This window comes from Pseudophryne corroboree, chromosome 10 (genome assembly GCF_028390025.1).
Source record: "Pseudophryne corroboree isolate aPseCor3 chromosome 10, aPseCor3.hap2, whole genome shotgun sequence".
In the NCBI taxonomy this organism is placed as follows: Eukaryota; Metazoa; Chordata; class Amphibia; order Anura; family Myobatrachidae; genus Pseudophryne; species Pseudophryne corroboree.
The window spans coordinates 302120462-302134004 of record NC_086453.1 but is presented as its reverse complement, the minus strand read 5'-3'; the positions used below and the strand labels follow the sequence as shown (position 1 = coordinate 302134004).

The window sequence follows — 13543 nt, the reverse complement described above, 5'->3', positions numbered from 1 at the left end:
TACATCATAGAAGGCAAACATAAAACACACACACATATGTGTGTGTGTGTGTGTGTGTGTGTGTGTGTGTGTGCATATATATATGTGTTTGTTTGTGTGTATATGTATATATATATATTTTATATATATATATATATTTATATTGTCTAAGGCGTTATGGCCTATTGTTCGCTCAGATAAGGATTTGCCAATATTCAGTAATCTTAGACCAGTAGCCGTGTTTAGACGTGGTACGAATTTGAGGGATAGATTAGTACAATCGGATATCTCTGGGCGTAATGAGCCAGTAGCGCCCAACGTGTATAGAAAACCGCCCGGATGTTATAGCTGTAATGGTTGCACTACTTGCAAGTTCTTAGTGCCTTGTAAGAGATTCAAACATCCTCATGTAGATAAGGTGTTTGATATTAGACATGTACTAACGTGCAATATGTTCTTTGTGGTTTACGTGGTGATCTGTAAATTTAAGGAAAGTATGAATGCGCACAGATCTGCGCTAAAGTTGATTTTTAATGAAAGAGACGTGGACCACCCAGTGGCATGCCATTTCTTGGAATTCAAGCATCCCCAAGATTTGATCAAATATTTCATGATCGATCATGTGCCTGCATCTCTCAGGGGAGGTGACAGAGCCAAAGCTCTGTTGATTAAAGAATCAAGGTTGATAGTGAGGCTAGGTGCTATTAAACCAGCAGGCCTCAATGATAAAATTAACTAAAATTCTTTGAATTAATATGTTCTAATAGTAGTATTCATTAATATGTGTCTGTTTATGTATTTTTTTTATTTTTTGAGAGATGAGCGGGTTAGGATTTACTCGGTTCTTTACGCCAGAATTATCGCCATTTCTTATTTTCTGGATTTTTCTTATTGGCTAACCAAAACATGTGACGTCCGATAGCCAATAAGGAGATTCGGGTATATCCGAGTTAAACCAAACCCGCTCATCTCTCATTTATTTATGTATTATCTTGTTGCCATTTTGGTTATGTATGTTTTTATATTGTATTCTTTGTTTATTTTTTATAGTTGCCATGCCTACAGGGAGTTCCGGGTGACCTGGGACCGCTGGAGCTGCTGACAGGGGAGAGGACAGAGCAGGAACGCATCAGCACCCAGGTGGAACGCATGATTGCGGTTTCCGGGGCAACGCTGTTAGTTTCCTCTAGAGGTGTGTCACGATGTGAGACTTCTGGTCAGCGGGTCCCGGAGCCCGGCGGCGCCTGGCGGCATGACTGAGGTGATTTAAGCTGGGTAAGTGTGACATTACACTGTTGTTGTTTACTGTGGTCCTGAGGATGGGGAGGGGTCCCCGAAAGTACTTGACCTGAATACACAGTTTTTTTGCTACATTGTTGTCTCCGAGTGCCTATCTCTATTAGGAGCTATATATACACATATATACATATATATATATATATATATATATATATATATATATATTTATATGATTAGTTCTGAGTCACATGGGCTTTCAGGGTGATATACAATGGCTACAAAGATGGTGACCCAGCACTGGGTAATCCACACTCCCCTCCAATAGAAAATCAGAAATGCCGTGCGGAGGATGAGACTGTGGTGTATGGTGATCTGAGTGACAACTGTTCTCGCTAAGACATCTACTCTTGAAAGAAATTATACAGTAGCTTAATCTAAAATGAACCTGGAAGGCTGCAATGAAATTCTGCGGATGCAACCCAGCACAAACTATAATTTTCTCTCCCCCTGGTCCCCCTGTAATAATATATTTGAAACACTGTCCTTTCCAGAGCCCCAAGCTTACAGGGAACACTGGTTTTGATTGTTTTCTATAAAAATCCTTTGCAGCCCCACATCTCAGGGCTCTTACTTACGCAGGAAAGCAGACATAAGAAATGTGGATTCTTTAAGCATTGGTGCATAGACAATTCTGCAGTTGGAAAGTTAAATGAGAAATTGGGAGTTTTGCATCTCAGAAACAGTGGGAAAACATTTTAAACATACTAGCTTTCAGCAAAGGAATAGACCTGATAACTCAAAGCTTTTCTACGGGCGGTATCCTACTAGAGACGACCTGTTTTTGGCGGATCAAAACAGGCGGGTATCGCAGTTTTTGACCGATGGTCATTATCGCGGTATCCAATTAGAGGCCATTTTGATCGGCTGAAAACGGACCAGCATCGTGCGATAACACATGGGATCCGGGATAGCTGGATAGCACCCATTGATTCAATTTAGCCACGATCATTGACCGCTGGTAATTAGATACCCCCTATGTGATATGTTATTACTCTCAATATAAATATTACTTTAAAAAAAAAAACAGATCCCCTTTCGGTAACCGCACGTTTACACAATTTAAAAAAAAATTCTCTCTGCATGATTGTTACTATTTTATTTTATTGCTGCTATTTCTAATCGCGGACTCATTTACATTTAACACCGCCATGCATACGGTAAGTGGTGGGATGTACTGCATCCATATGCTTGAGATATCGCACCCAAAGTCTTTTCTTGCCATGGCCTGGAATTACCTTTGCCGGAAACTTTGCGGTCACTTTTAGAATATGGAAAACAATAAAGGTGTAAATGTATAGACGGGTTTTTTTTACAGGATTTTGACATTTTTCATGTGTTACAATATAAGTGCCGCTAAAATTCTGCCATGTCAAAAAGTAAATTAAAAAAAATGTATTAAAGTAAGACCCAACCACACTTTTTTATTGTTCTGAATCACCCAAGTGATTGGAAATCAATTATTTAAAAAAAAAAAAAAAAATTATTTACATTTTGCAAGCACTTAATAATACATTCAGTGTGATAAAAAAAAAAAACACAGAGCGATCCCAAACAGACACATACAGTGTATGTATAAATGACACTACAGCTAAGTAAGCCAGGCACACACCACTATAAATATAAATGTCAGTATTAGAATTGCTTTCAACAAACCGTAAAATCGCTTGCTCAGACTGAAAGCTAAAAAATATCCGAATGCTACGGTACATCCCCATCCCTTTGTGTACATTGTAATGTGCATTTTTTGTGACCAGACAAATATATATATTTGATTAATTACTGATGAAGTCCACAAGCTAGGACGAAACGCGTTGGGCCTTATGCCTTCTGGACCTCTTTTGATGGACAGATAAGCCTTCTTTTAACTTATTTCTTGTACGTTTTCTACCTATTGGTTACCGTTTGGAATATTTGCGATTAAGGAACCGGTTGTCTCTGGACTCAGTGAGTGTTTGGGCAGATAAAATTGTTTTTGTTTTTTATCTTGTACGTGCAATACCTTTCGGTTGCCATTTGGAGTATTATGTCAATTAAATTATTGTTTTTATATATAAAAAACATTCTACACTGGTTTTTTTGGAACTTGCAACAGTTTCTAAATACAGTTCCTTTATATGAGTAAAATTTATATATGCACAACCATTCCTTGCACCATAACAGGTAGCACTATGTTTTTATTGTTCTTTGTTTGTTTTGCATATACGGGTGGTCTTCTGGTTGCCGGCGGCCGGGGTCCCGGCGACCAGCACACCGGCGCCGGAATCCCGACCGCCTGCATACCGACACTTTTTCTCCCTCTTGGGGGTCCACGACCCCCCTGGGAGAATAGATAGCGTGGCATGCTTAGCGCACCACCGTGCCCGCAGCGTGTCGAGCGCAGCGAGCCCGCAAGGGGCTCATTTGCGCTCACCCAGCTGTCGGTATGCCGGCAGTTGGGATTCCGGCGCCGGTATGCTGGTCGGCGGGACCCCGACCGCTGGCAAACCATACCACACCCGCATATACAGTAACTTGAATTCCACCATGGTCATTTGACTGAAGACTTTAATATAAAGGAAGCTAAGTGTATCCTTGTATCCCATTTCTTTAAATTATTTTCTCTGACGTCCTAGTGGATGCTGGGAACTCCGAAAGGACCATGGGGAATAGCGGGCTCCGAGGGAGGCTGGGCACTCTAGAAAGATTTATGACTACCTGGTGTGCACTGGCTCCTCCCACTATGACCCTCCTCCAATCCTCAGTTAGATTTTGTGCCCGGCCGAGGTTGGATGCACACTAGGGGCTCTCCTGAGCTCTTAGAAAGAAAGATAGACTTAGGTTTTTTATTTTCAGTGAGACCTGCTGGCAACAGGCTCACTGCAGCGAGGGACTAAGGGGAGAAGAAGCGAACTCGCCTGCTTGCAGCCGGATTGGGCTTCTTAGGCTACTGGACACCATTAGCTCCAGAGGGATCGACCGCAGGCGCAGCCTTGATGTTCGGTCCCGGAGCCGCGCCGCCGTCCCCCTTACAGAGCCAGAAGCAAGAAGATGGTCCGGAAAATCGGCGGCATGAAGACATCAGTCTTCACCAAGGTAGCGCACAGCACTGCAGCTGTGCGCCATTGCTCCTCTCACACACTTCACACTCCGGTCACTGAGGGTGCAGGGCGCTGGGGGGGGCGCCCTGAGGCAGCAATAAAAACACCTTGGCTGGCACAAATACCTCAATATATAGCCCCAGGGGCTATATATGAGGTAAATACCCCTGCCAGATTCCATAAAAAAGCGGGAGAATAGGCCGCGGAAAAGGGGCGGAGCTATCTCCCTCAGCACACTGGCGCCATTTTTCCCTCACAGCTCCGCTGGAAGGAAGCTCCCTAGCTCTCCCCTGCAGTCTACACTACAGAAAAGAGTTAAAAAAGAGAGGGGGGGCACTAAATTTAGGCGCAGTATACATTATATAGAAACAGCAGCTATAGGGGACATAACTCAGTTAGTCCCTGCATTATATAGCGCTCTGGTGTGTGCTGGCATACTCTCACTCTGTCCCCCCAAAGGGCTTTTGTGGGTCCTGTCCTCGTTTAGAGCATTCCCTGTGTGTCTGCGGTGTGTCGGTACGGCTGTGTCGACATGTTGAATGAGGAGGCTTATATGGTGACGGAGCAGAGGCCGATATATGTGATGTCGCCCCCTGTGGGGCCGACACCAGAGTGGATGGATAGCTGAAAGGTATTAACCGACAGTGTCAACTCCTTACATAAAAGGGTGGATGACGTAACAGCTGTGGGACAGCCGGCTTCTCAGCCCGCGCCTGCCCAGGCGTCTCAAAGGCCATCAGGGGCTCAAAAACGCCCGCTCTCTCAGATGGCAGACACAGATGTCGACAAGGAGTCTGACTCCAGTGTCGACAAGGTTGAGACATATACACAATCCACTAGGAACATCCGTGACTTGATCCCGGCAATAAGAAATGTGTTATACATTTCTGACATTAACCCAAGCACCTCTAAAAATGGCTTTTAGGTTGGGGAGAAAAAACAGGCAGTGTTTTGTTCCCCCATCAGATGAATAAATGAAGTGTGTGAAAAGCGTGGGTTCCCCCGTTAAGAAACTGGTAATTTCTAAAAAGTTACTGATGGCGTACCCTTTCCCGCCAGGAGGATAAGTTACGCTGGGAGATATCCCCTAGGGTGGATAAGGCGCTCACACGGTTGTCAAAAAAAGGTGGCACTGCTGTTTTAGGAACGGCCACTTTGAAGGTACCTGTTGATAAAAAGCAGGAGGCTATCCTGAAGTCTGTATTTACACACTCAGGTACTAGACTGAGACCTGCAGATCGTGCTGCTGCAGCGTGGTCGGTGACCCTGTCAAGCATACTAGTTTGCTAATATGAGAACATATTAAAGACGTCGTCTTATATATGAGGGATGCACAGAGGGATATTTTGCCGGCTGGCATCCAAAATTAATGTAATGTCCATTCTGTCAGGAGGGTATTAGAGACCTGTCAATGGACAGGTGATGCTGACTTAAAAGGCGCATAGAGCCTTATAAGGGTGAGGAATTATTTGGGGATGGTCTCTGGGACCTCGTATCCACAGCAACTGCTGGGAAGAAATATTTTTACCTCAGGTTTCCTCACAGACTAAGAAAGCACTGTATTATCAGGTACAGTCCTTTCGGCTTCAGAAAAGCAAGCGGGTCAAATGGCGCTTCCTTTCTGTACAGAGACAAGGGAAGAGGGAAAAAGCTGCACCAGTCAGCCTGTTCCCAGAATCAAAATTCTTCCCCCGCTTCCTGTGAGTCCACAGCATGACGCGGGGCTCCACAGGTGTAGCCAGGTACGGTGGGGGGCCGTCTCAAAAATTTCAGCAATTAGTGGGCTCGCTCACACGTGGATCCCTGTTTCTTTCAAGTAGTATTTCAGGGGTACAAGCTGGAGTTCGAGATGTCTCCCCCCCGCCGTTTTTCTCAAATATGCCTTGCCGACAACTCACTCAGGCAGGGAGGCTGTGCTAGAGGCGATTAATAAGCGGTATTCCCAGCAGGTAATACTCAAGGTGCCCCTACTTCAACAAGGACGGGGTTACTATTCCACACGGTTTGGGGTACCGAAACCGCATGGTTCGGTGTGACCCATTTTATATTTAAAATCCTTGAACACATACATAAAAAAATTCAAGTTCAAGATGGAATCGCTCAGGGCGGTTATTGCAAGCCTGGACGAGGGGGGATTACATGGTATCCCGGGACATCAAGGATGCTTACCTGCTTGTCCCCATTTACCATCCTCGCCAGGAGTACCTCAGATTTGTGGTACAGGTTTGCCATTACCAAGTCCAGACACGGCCGTTTGGACTGTACATGGCACCGAGGGTGTTTACCAAGGTAATGGCCGAAATGATGATACTCATTCAAAAAAAAAAAAAAAAAAAAGGGAGTTTTAATTACAAAAATCCCGTACTTGGACGATCTCCTAATAAAGGCACGGTCCAAGGAACAGTTGTTGGTGGGAGTAGCACTATCTCAGGAAGTGCTGCGGCATCACGGCTGGATTCTGAATATCCCAAAGTCACAGCTGGTTCCGACTACACGTATACTGTTCCTGGGTATGATTCTGGACACAGTCCAAAAAAAAAATAGAAATAAATAAATAAGATTTTACTTACCGATAAATCTATTTCTCGTAGTCCGTAGTGGATGCTGGGGACTCCGTCAGGACCATGGGGAATAGCGGCTCCGCAGGAGACAGGGCACAAAAGCAAGCTTTTAGGATCACATGGTGTGTACTGGCTCCTCCCCCTATGACCCTCCTCCAAGCCTCAGTTAGGTACTGTGCCCGGACGAGCGTACACAATAAGGAAGGATCTTGAATCCCGGGTAAGACTCATACCAGCCACACCAATCACACCGTACAACTTGTGATCTGAACCCAGTTAACAGTATGATAACAATGAAGTAGCCTCTAAAAAAGATGGCTCACAACAATAATAACCCGATTTTTGTAACAATAACTATGTACAAGTAATGCAGACAATCCGCACTTGGGATGGGCGCCCAGCATCCACTACGGACTACGAGAAATAGATTTATCGGTAAGTAAAATCTTATTTTCTCTAACGTCCTAGTGGATGCTGGGGACTCCGTCAGGACCATGGGGATTATACCAAAGCTCCCAAACGGGCGGGAGAGTGCGGATGACTCTGCAGCACCGAATGAGAGAACTCCAGGTCCTCCTCAGCCAGGGTATCAAATTTGTAGAATTTTACAAACGTGTTCCCCCCTGACCACGTAACTGCTCGGCAAAATTTTAAAGCCGAGACCCCCTCGGGCATCCGCCCAAGATGAGCCCACCTTCCTTGTGGAATGGGCACTTACAGATTTTGGCTGTGGCAGGCCTGCCACAGAATGTGCAAGCTGAATTGTACTACAAATCCAACAAGCAATAGTCTGCTTAGAAGCAGGAGCACCCAGCTTTTTGGGTGCATACAATATAAACAGCAAGTCAGAATTTCTGACTCCAGCCGTCCTGGAAATATATATATATATATATATATATATATCTATATATTTTTAGGGCCCCGACAACGTCTAGCAACTTGGAGTCCTCCAAGTCCCTAGTAGCCGCAGGCACCACAATATGTTGTTTCAGGTGAAACGCTGACACCACCTTAGGAAGAAAATGGGGACGAGTCCGCAGTTCTGCCTTGTCCGACTGGAAAAACAAATATGGGCTTTTTTAAGACAAAGCCCCCAATTCTGACAATCGTCTGGCCGAGGCCAGGGCCACAACATGGTCACTTTCCATGTGAGATATTTCAAATCCACAGATTTGAGCGGTTCAAACCAATATGATTTTAGGAATCCCAACACTACGTTGAGATCCCACGGTGCCACTGGAGGCACACAAGGGGCTGTATATGCAATACTCCCTTGACAAACGTCTGGACTTCAGGAATTGAAGCCAATTTTTTCTGGAAGAAAATCTACAGGGCCGAAACTTGAACCTTAATGGACCCCAATTTGAGGCTCATAGACACTCCTGTTTTCAGGAAGTGCAGAAATCGACCTAGTCGAAATTTTTTTCGTGGGGCCTTCCTGGCCTCACCCACGCAATATATTTTCACCACATGTGGTGATAACGTTGTACGGTCACCTCCTTCCTGGCTTTGACCAGGGTAGGTATGACTTCTTCCGAAATGCCTTTTCCCTTAGGATCCGGCGTTCAACCGCCATGCCGTCAAACGCAGTCGCGGTAAGTCTTGGAACAGACAAGGTCCCTGCTGGAGCAGGTCCTTTCTTAGAGGCAGATGCCACGGTTCCTCTTGGAACAGACATGGTTCTTGCTGAAAGCAAATCCCATCTTAGCTCCCGAGGCCATTAGTCCTCTGTGAGCATCTCTTGAAGTTCCGGGTACCAAGTCCCTCTTGGCCAATCCGGAGCCACGAGTATAGTTCTTACTCCTCTACGTCTTATAATTCTCAATACCTTGGTTATGAGAAACAGAGGAGGGAACACATACACCGACTGTTACACCCACGGTGTTACCAGGACGTCCACAGCTAACGCCTGAAGGTCTCGTGACCTGGCGCAATACCTGTCACGTTTTTTGTTCGGGCGGGACGCCATCATGTCCACCTTTGGTCTTTCCCAACGGTTCACAATCATGCGGAAAACTTCCCGATGAAGTTCCCACTCTCCCGGGTGGAGGTCGTGCCTGCTGAGGAAGTCTGCTTCCCAGTCATCCACTCCCGGAATGAACACTGCTGACAGTGCTAACACATGATTTTCCGCCTAGCGAAAAATCCTTGCAGTTTTGACCACTGCCCTCCTGCTTCTTGTGCCGCCCTTTCTGTTTACGTGGGCGACTGCCGTGATGTTATCCCACTGGATCAATACCGGCTGACCTTGAAGCAGAGGCCTTGCTAAACTTAGAGCATTATAAATTTGCTCTTAGCTCCAGTATATTTATGTATTTATGTGGAGAGAATTCTCCAGACTTGATCACACTCCCTGGAAATTTTTTCCCTGTGTGACTGCTCCCCAGCCTCTCAGGCTGGCCTCCGTGGTTACCAGCATCCAATCCTGAATGCCGAATCTGCGGCCCTCTAGAAGATGAGCACTCTGTAATCACCACAGGAGAGACACCCTTGTCCTTGGATATAGGGTTATCCGCTGATGCATCTGAAGATGCGATCCGGACCATTTGTCCAGCAGATCCCACTGAAGAGTTCTTGTGTGAAATCTGCCGAATGGAAGCGCTTCGTAATAAGCCACCATTTTTACCAGGACTCTTGTGCAATGATGCACTGACACTTTTCCTGGTTTTAGGAGGATCCCGATTAGCTCGGATAACTCCCTGGCTTTCTCCTCTGGGAGAAACACCTTTTCCTGGACTGTGTCCAGAATCATCCCTAGGACCAGCAGACGTGTCGTCGGAACAACTGCGGTTATGGAATATTTAGAATCCACCCGTGCTGTCGTAGAACTACTTGAGATAGTGCTACTCCGACCTCCAACTGTTCTCTGGACCTTGTTCTTATCAGGAGGTCGTCCATTCTCTTTGACGACGAATCCTCATTTCGGTCATTACCTTGGTAAGGACCCGGGGTGCCTTGGACAATCCAACGGCATCGTCTGAAACTGATAGTGACAGTTCTGTACCACGAACCTGAGGTACCCTTGGTGAGAAAAGCAAATTTTTGGGACATGGAGGTAAGCATCCCTGATGTCCCGGGACACTATATAGTCCCCTTGTTTGCTATCACTGCTCTGAGTGACTCCATCTGAATTTGAACCTTTGTAAGTGTTCAAAAAAATTTTTTGATTTAGAATCGGTCTCACCTAGCCTTCTGGCTTCAGTACCACCATATAGTGTGGAACAATACCCCTTTCCTTGTTGTAGGAGGGGTATTTTTATTATCACCTGCTGGGAATACAGCTTGTGAATTATTTTCAATACTGCCTCCCTGTCGGAGGGAGACATTGGTACAGCAGACTACAGGAACCTGCGAGGGGGGAAACGCCTCGACATTCCAATCTGTACCCCTTGGATACTACTTGTAGGATCCAGGGGTCCTGTACGGTCCCAGCGTCATGCTGAGAACTTAGTAGAAGCGGCGAAGGGCTTCTATTCCTGGGAATGGGCTGCCTGCTGCAGTCTTCTTCCCTTTTCTCTATCCCTGGGCAGATATGACTCTTATAGGGACGAAAAGACTGAGGCTGAAAAGACGGTGTCTTTTTCTGCAGAGATGTGACTTAGGGTAAATAACGGTGGATTTTCCAGCAGTTGCCGTGGCCACCAGGTCCCATGGACCGACCCCAAATAACTCCTCCCCTTTATACGGCAATACATCTTTGTGCCGTTTGGAATCTGCATCACCTGACCACTGTCGTGTCCATAAACATCTTCTTGCAGATATGGACATCGCATTTACTCTTGATGCCAGAGTGCAATATCCCTCTGCGCATCTCGCATATATAGAAATGCATCCTTTAAATGCTCTATAGTCAATAAAATACTGTCCCTGTCAAGGGTATCAATATTTTTAGTCAGGGAATCCGACCAAGCCACCTCAGGTCTGCACATCCAGGCTGAGGCGATCGCTGGTCACAGTATAACACCAGCATGTGTGTGTATACTTTTTAGGATATTTTTCAGCCTCCTATTAGCTGGCTCCTTAAGTACGGTCCTATCTGTAGATGGTACCGCCACTTGTTCTGATAAGCGTGTGAGCGCCTTATCCACCCTGAGGGGTGTTTCCCAACGCGCCTTAACTTCTGGCGGGAAAAGGTATACCGCCAATAATTTTCTATCGGGGGAAACCCACGCATCATCACACACTTCATATAATTTATCTGATTCAGGAAAAACTACAGGTAGTTTTTTCACCTCACACATAATACCCTTTTTTGTGGTACTTGGAGTATCAGAAATATGTAACACCTCCTTCATTGCCCTTAACGTGTGGCCCTAAAGGAAAATACGTTTGTTTCTTCACCGTCGACACTGAAATCAGTGTCCTTGTCTGGGTCTGTGTCGACCGACTGAGGTAAATGGGCATTTTACAGCCCCTGACGGTGTTTGAGACGCCTGGACAGATACTAATTTGTTCGCCGGCCCTCTCATGTCGTCAACCGGCTTACAGCGTGTTGACATTATCACGTAATTCCATAAATAAGCCATCCATTCCGGTGTCGACTCCCTAGAGAGTGACATCACCATTACAGGCAATTTGCTCCGCCTCCTCACCAACATTTACCTCATACATGTCGACACACACGTACCGACATACAGCACACACATAGGGAATGCTCTGATAGAGGACAGGACCCACTAGCCCTTTGGGGAGACAGAGGGAGAGTTTGCCAGCACACACCAAAACGCTATAATTATCCAGGGACAACCTTTATATAAGTGTTCCTCCCTTATAGCATTTTAATATATGTACATATCGCCAAATCAGTGCCCCCCCTCTCTGTTTTAACCCTGTTTCTGTAGTGCAGTGCAGGGGAGAGCCTGGGAGCCTTCCCACCAGCATTTCTGTGAGGGAAAATGGCGCTGTGTGCTGAGGAGAATAGGCCCCACCCCCTTTTCGGCGGGCTTCTTCTCCGGAGTTTTTGATATCTGGCAGGGGTTAAATACATCCATATAGCCTCAAGGGCTATATGTGATGTATTTTTCGCCATACAGGTATTATACATTGCTGCCCAGGGCGCCCCCCCCCCAGCGCCCTGCACCCTCCGTGACTGCTGTGAGAAGTGTGCTGACAACAATGGCGCACAGCTGCAGTGCTGTGCGCTACCTGATGAAGACTGAAAGTCTTCTGCCGCTTGGTTCCGGACCTCTTCATCTTCAGCATCTGCAAGGGGGGTCGGCGGCGCGGCTCCGGGACGAACCCCAGGGCGAGCCCTGTGTCCTCTGGAGCTAATGGTGTCCAGTAGCCTAAGAATCCAATCCATCCTGCACGCAGGTGAGTTGAAAATCTCTCCCCTAAGTCCCTCGATGCAGTGAGCCTGTTGCCAGCAGGACTCACTGAAAATAAAGAACCTAAAAACTTTTTCTAAGTAACTCTTTAAGAGAGCCACCTAGATTGCACCCTACTCGGACGGGCACAAAAACCTAACTGAGGCTTGGAGGAGGGTCATAGGGGGAGGAGCCAGTACACACCATGTGATCCTAAAAGCTTGCTTTTGTGCCCTGTCTCCTGCGGAGCCGCTATTCCCCATGGTCCTGACGGAGTCCCCAGCATCCACTAGGACGTTAGAGAAAAAGTGTTTCTCCCGGAGGAGAAAGCCAGGGAGTTGTCTTCTCTAGTCAGAGACCTCCTGAAACCAAAACAGGTATCGGTGCATCACTGCACGCGGGTCCTGGGAAAGATGGTAGCTTCTTACGAGGCAATTCCATTCGGCAGGTTCCATGCCAGAATCGCATATTCAGATGCATCGTTTAATAACCCTGTCTCCAAGAACCAGGGTGTCTCTTCTGTGGTGGCTGCACGGTGCTCATCTTCTAGAGGGCCGCAGATTCGGCATACAGGACTGGGTCCTGGTGACCACGGATGCCAGCCTTCGAGGCTGGGGGGCAGTCACAAGGGGAAGAAACTTCCAAGGACTATAGTCAAGTCAGGAGACTTCCCTTCACATAAATATTCTGGAACTAAGGGCCATGTACAATGCCCTAAGTCAAGCAAAATCCCTGCTCCCACACCAGCCGGTGCTGATCCAGTCAGACAACATCACGGCAGTCGCCCATGTGAATCGACAGGGCGGCACAAGAAGCAGGATGGCAATGGCAGAAGCCACAAGAATTCTCCGATGGGCGGAAAATCACAAATGATTGTAAATCAGTGGGATTGTCCACAGGTGGACGTGATGGCGTCCCGCCTAAACAAAAAACTAGAGAGGTGTTGCGTCAGGTCAAGAGACCCTCAGGCGATAGCTGTGGACGCTCTAGTGACACCGTGGGTGTATCAGTCAGTTTATGTGTTCCCCCCTCTGCCTCTCATACCAAAGGTATTGAGAATAATAAGAAGGCGAGGAGTAAACACAATTCTCGGGGTTCCGGATTGGCCAAGACGAGCGTGGTACCCGGAACTTCAAGAGATGATCTCAGAGGACCCGTGGCCTCTGCCGCTCAGACAAGACCTGCTACAGCAAGGGCCCTGTCTGTTCCAAGACTTACCGCGGCTGCGTTTGACGGCATGGCGGTTGAACGCCGGATCCTAAAGGAAAAGGGCATTCCGGAAGAAGTCATTCCTACGCTTATTAAAGCCAGGAAAGAGGTT

General features: G+C 46.7%; 1 protein-coding gene and 1 long non-coding RNA gene across 7 annotated transcripts in view; one reads left to right on the top strand and one right to left on the bottom strand.

Annotated features, from left to right (window-relative positions):
* The window catches only part of NPHP4 (nephrocystin 4), a 720559-nt gene that overhangs the window by 177462 nt on the left and 529554 nt on the right, over nucleotides 1-13543 (bottom strand). The gene's annotated exons all lie outside the window — the stretch shown is intronic.
* Nucleotides 1-13543, top strand: part of LOC134966581 (uncharacterized) — a 289870-nt gene that overhangs the window by 193556 nt on the left and 82771 nt on the right. For both annotated transcript variants that reach the window (XR_010188671.1, XR_010188670.1), the window contains one exon: nucleotides 1030-1254. This is a non-coding gene — a long non-coding RNA (uncharacterized LOC134966581). The remainder of the gene's footprint in view (nucleotides 1-1029; nucleotides 1255-13543) is intronic.